At 32.9% G+C, this 5523-nt stretch overlaps 1 pseudogene; it reads right to left on the minus strand.

Moving 5' to 3' along the window:
• Positions 1–697: 697 nt before the first annotated feature.
• Positions 698–2137, minus strand: LOC146912652 (UDP-glucose 6-dehydrogenase 1-like; annotated as a pseudogene).
• Positions 2138–5523: the final 3386 nt, after the last annotated feature.

Genomic DNA, 5523 nt, shown 5'->3' on the forward strand with positions numbered 1-5523 from the left:
ACTATAACAAAATAAAATCTTAGTTTGACCAAAATGGACAAACTTACTGTGTGATAGGGATATTTGGAGGAAAGATCCTTTTGTTTGCATAATTGGAAACACGTTCTTTACAAATTAAGTGAAAGGTGGCGCTAACTTGTGATTAAGAGACATTATTAAGAAATCCCAAAAAACAAATTATGTTTTAAAACAATTTTTATCTTTTCAGAAATTTAATGGACAAATTTTTATATATAGTTTGTATCTTTAGTACACTAACAACTAACTAGTAGTTATCCATGGATATCAATACATACTTATGTGCTATGAAGCACGGACACGCCTCGGGTTAGGCGTGTCGTGGTGTCGGATACGTGTTGTGTCCGACACCGACACTTGTAATTACACAAAATTATGTAATTTTCTCAAATTATTAGCAGTGTCGGCATGTCAGTGTCCGTGTCGTGTCCGGTGTTCGTGTCCGTATTCGTGCTTCATAGCTTATGTGTAAAAGTACAAGTTAGTGTGAGGCCTTTCTTTTTTGATGTAGAAATTTGCCAAACATTCACCAATCTCAGATTGTAACATGTTAATAAAACAATAAAGTGTCTCTCTTGTGAATTCATAACAGCCAAATAGTATTAAATTGCAGTACAAAGAAACACAAAAAACAGTGCCTCTTCTTCTATAGGAAAGTATATAGTATCAGGAAAAAATGTACAGGGAAAAAAAAAACATAATAGAATTTAATCAAACTTTAAACTCAAATTGTTGACTTCAAAAAATGAAGTAATGTTTTAGGCCACGACAGACATATCTTTAAGCCATGGATCTAAGAGTCTTACCAATTGAATAAATAATGAAACCAATCTGAAGAAGCTTATCACATTCAAGAATATTCCTTCCATCAAAAACAAATGCTGAATTTTTTATATCATCGTAAATCTTCTGAAAATCAAGTTTCTTAAATTCATCCCATTCAGTTAATATACAAACCCCATCTGCGTCTTTTGTTGCTATATAAGCATGCCGCACCACACTCACATTCTTCTCATTTGAAGGACTAGTTGGCTGCAAATGCTTAGGATGATCCCAGTCTAATTTATTCGTCTACAAATCCCTTAGTATTTGATTCTCAGTAACCTGCGATCAAATATACTCAAACACGCTTGATCACCCCGTAGCCCTTTACACACATCAATAGCAGGCGTCTTCCTTGTATCATCGGTATCTTTCTTGAATGCAAATCCTGAAACAGCTACCTTTTTGTTTGCAACCGAGTTAAACATTGATGTGACCACAGGGATCACAAACCGACTCTTCCGATAATCGTTGATCTCAATAACTTGTTTTCAATATTCAGAAACTTCTATTACACCATAACACTTATAAATGTAAACCAGGTTCAGTATATCTTTCTGGAGTCATGAACCACCAAATGCAACACTCGCATCCAAAAACTTCCGTCCTATTCTTGTGTTGGTACCAACAGCGTACGAAGCTTGGTTAACAGTTGCGCAGGTAGCTTCGCAAAGTGCTGAAATTGCATTGACATATGAAATCCTTTGTGCCAAAAAGGAATTAGCAGTTAATTTAGAAAGTTCTGCTGATCAAACATTTGTTGTCAAGATTTTTCCCTCAAGTATCCATTGAAAATAAACATTTTTCAGAGTTTGAGTCCGATGTTTCTCTTCCACTAATGATAACTCTGTCTTGAATTGCAATTCTTTCAAAAAGAAATTCAAGATTCTGCAGAATCTGAAATTTGATACCTTTGACATTGTGTCATAATTTTCTCTATAGCTTCCACAGTTTTGACAGGAACAGTTGATTTCTCTACAACAATTTTGTCGGACTAGAGACATTGGTGATCATTCGAGTCACACTCCCAAATGTCAAATCTGCAGATACAAATACAAGTCAGCTTTGTAGAAATGTTTTTCAACATCAATGCTAAAGAAAAGGTTTTTGCTGTGACATTGCTTTACTACATCATAAGACTTGGCTTGATAGATAGGAAGTTGGTCGTTGTTCGATACTGCAATGCGCGATTTCGAGATATTGACGACTGCTACTTCAATGATGGAAATTTTGATGCAACGACTGCCATTGTTGGACTCCCAACATATCGAGCACCAATACAACAAATCCTCACCATTATTTCTTTTCTAACTTATCCACAAGAGTGTTCAAATGTTTCGGTAAAAAGAACTTAATTAATTCTAAAAGAACAAACTGATATGCACATGTGTTTTGTCAAGCATATATAAAGGGGTAGGTTGTCCCACATCGGACGTTTGAGAAGCTTATAGATGTCAAATACCATTATAAATAAAGCCTACTACGCTTTGTCAAGGCAGTGAGAAAGATCCCATCAAACTATAGTGTAACTAACTAATGAGCATTCATATGATCTTTTATTGCTCTAAAAAGAATTTTAATTCACTCTTTTAAAAGTGATAAAGAAAAGCTTTTTAGAGTGATAAAGATCATTTGAATACTCTATAGTTTGTTTTTTAAAATGAAAATTGAATTTGAAAAAGTCTAAACCTTAAGTCTTCTTTTTTAATGGAGTATTTCCTGAAAGTTGTTTCTTGTCAATAGGAACTTTGGATTTTCAGTGAATTATGTTACACCAATCTTAACAAAGTCTCTTAAATAGAACTAATTTTTTAATTAAGTGGTTGACTATGACATATATTTTGCAAGGGTCTTGCTAATGAGTGTCCCTCAAACAATTTTTAAGCATTTTAAAAATTTTTTAAAAAAAGGCTTAATTGATAATTTGGTCTCTTAACTTAATTCTTTATTTTGAATTGGTCCCCTAACTATTAAACGTTTCAAAATGGTCCTTTATCTTTGTTTTAGTCATCATTTTGGTCCTATTTTATTAATTTTAAACCCTTTAAAAAGAAGACCGTTGGATAAATGAGGTCCATCGGATATAACGGTGTATCACCAACACGTAATTTGTATTGCTTTCTTCCTTTCTTCCTCATCTTCTTCATATAACCATCATCAACATTCATTAACCTTAACCAAAAATCCAGAAAAATCATGAATCAAACTTAGCAACTAACAAACACAAGAAATCAAACCCAATTGTTTCCCATCAACACATAAAAGAAGCATAACATTCACACACCAAAATTGCCTCATCAACCACACTTTTTCTCTTCTCTTACGAAATCACTTTCTATTGAACACAAAAAACGTGTGCACAAAAAACCTAACATAAAAAAAGACCAAATTTTTATGCATCAAACAGTGAAGATCCAAGGTGGGTTTTGCATTATCACATTCAGTTGGCAAAAGGGTCATTGAAAATCAGTGAAAATCACATAGAAAACGAGAATGGCTCAGTTTCAAGGTGATTTGGATCATGAGGGTATTGATTATATGTTCAAGGTTGTTATGATTGGTGGGTGACTCTGGTGTTGGAAAATCTCAACTTTTGAATAGGTTTGTTAGAAATGAGTTTCATTTGAAATCTAAAGCTACAATTGGTGTTGAGTTTTTGACCAAAACTGTTCTTATGCATCAAAACCAATCAAACCCATTATGAGAGATTGAAGAAATACGCTCCTCAGTCTCACCGACCTCCTCCTTTGGCATCTGAAAGAGGGGAAACAATTGGGTTTGATTTTTTGTGTTTGTTAGTAGCTGGGTTTGATTCATGATTTTTCTGGGTTTCTAACGTTGGAATATTTTATTATTTTATTATATTCCAATATCATTATGTGAGCAAATATCGTAATAATAATTATATTAGTTATTTATCAATTGTGAGCCTTAATTGATTAGTGATCAAATTAAGTAATAAGACTAATAGGTTTCTAATTGGATAATTAATTAAATATTTAATTAGTTGATATGAACTCAATGAGTGGATGTCTGGATGACCCATTAACGGAATAATGGATAACCCCATCTGAAAAGAACTTGAGGCATAAAGGTATCAGTTGAGGAAGAACCAAATCAGCCGTCGCTAACACCTTCTGTTTGTTTCAGATCACTCCTCTCTGTTTATCGTTGTAGTTGAGAGGGCTGCCGTGAGAGCTTTATCCAGGTATTCCTTATACCTAATTCTTAATATCCATGATAAATCAAACATGTTGTAGATCCGATCATAATCATGTTTAATGGTTTGTTTGCTTCCGTTGTTGATTCATAATTGTTGAACATTTTTATGAAATCTAGTTTTATTAATACCTGAAAATCCAACATCTAATTCATGAATGTTGATGATGGTTAGATGAAGATGAAGATGAGCAAGAAGAGGAAGAAAGCAATATAAATTATGTGTTGGTGATACACCGTTAGATCCGATTCCTTTATCCAATGGTCTTCTTTTTAACGGGTTTAAAATTAATAAAATAGGACCAAAATGATGACTAAAACAAAGATAAAGGACCATTTTGAAACATTTAATAGTTAGGGGACCAATTCGAAATAAAGAATTAAGTTAAGTGACCAAATGATCAATTAAGCTTTAAAAAAATGAATAAAACGAAGAATCAAAAAATGTGAACTACATCGAAAGGGAAAAAAAATATTTAGATGGATATATAATTAGTCCCACATCGAAAGTTTGAGAAGCTAATAGATGTGAACTACCTTATATATATTTAAAGCATATAACGGTTGAGAAGGGTGGCATTTAGGGTGGGTAGGGGAAAGATTCTCCCACCATGGAAAAGTTGTATTTTTACCATTAGATTAAACAGGTGTACTGATCTTATGATGGTCTATCTACACTTTATATTTTTTACTCACATTTATTCATCATCTATATCTGAAATTTTACACAGTTTCATACTTTCATTGTTTATCTTCCCAAAGGCCTATGCTAAAACAAAAAATAAATAAAACAATTGATTAGTTTCATCATACATCAAAACCAATTTTAGATTCAAAAACCTTCTCTCCCACCCATTTTTCTTCAATTTCAGATTTGAGACAAAAACTACAGATCTGATCAACAAAACACTTTTCTCTTAGTATGGAAAGAAATATATATTTCTCTTACTGGACTTGAAGAAGATTGGGATAGAGGTAATGAGAGGAATTGTAGAACAACATTTTTTATACAATTAACTTTGCTTTTGAAGATGAGCTGTTATGATTTTATGGGTTTTAGTTTTGGAGATGTTGTTGTTATGGATGTACTACCGTAAGGGTGTGGTTTCTATTAGTACTTTCTTTTTGCTGAATTTTATCTATCGTTTTATTTTCTTTTCAAAAGGGTAATGGATCCAATATTTCAATGAAAATGTTTGATTCTTTTTCTTTTAATGACAAGTGAAATTAAAATACAATGAAGATTGTTTAATGGTAAAGGTTGAAGATTGAAATTAAACATGGTGGTGGTTTTGTTCTTGAGGTAGGAGAGAGAGGAGATAAAGAGAGAAACTGAGAGAGATTTGATACTGACTGACCATAGTAAATTTGTGTTCTTGATTAAATCTAATGGTTTAATACAACTTTCCCATGGTGGGAGAATCTTTCCCCTACCCACCCTAAATGCCACCGTTGAGAAGTAAG

The sequence above is a fragment of the Medicago sativa genome, chromosome 6 (genome assembly GCF_051527215.1).
Source record: "Medicago sativa cultivar Bolivia chromosome 6, Bolivia_mono, whole genome shotgun sequence".
In the NCBI taxonomy this organism is placed as follows: domain Eukaryota; kingdom Viridiplantae; phylum Streptophyta; class Magnoliopsida; order Fabales; family Fabaceae; genus Medicago; species Medicago sativa.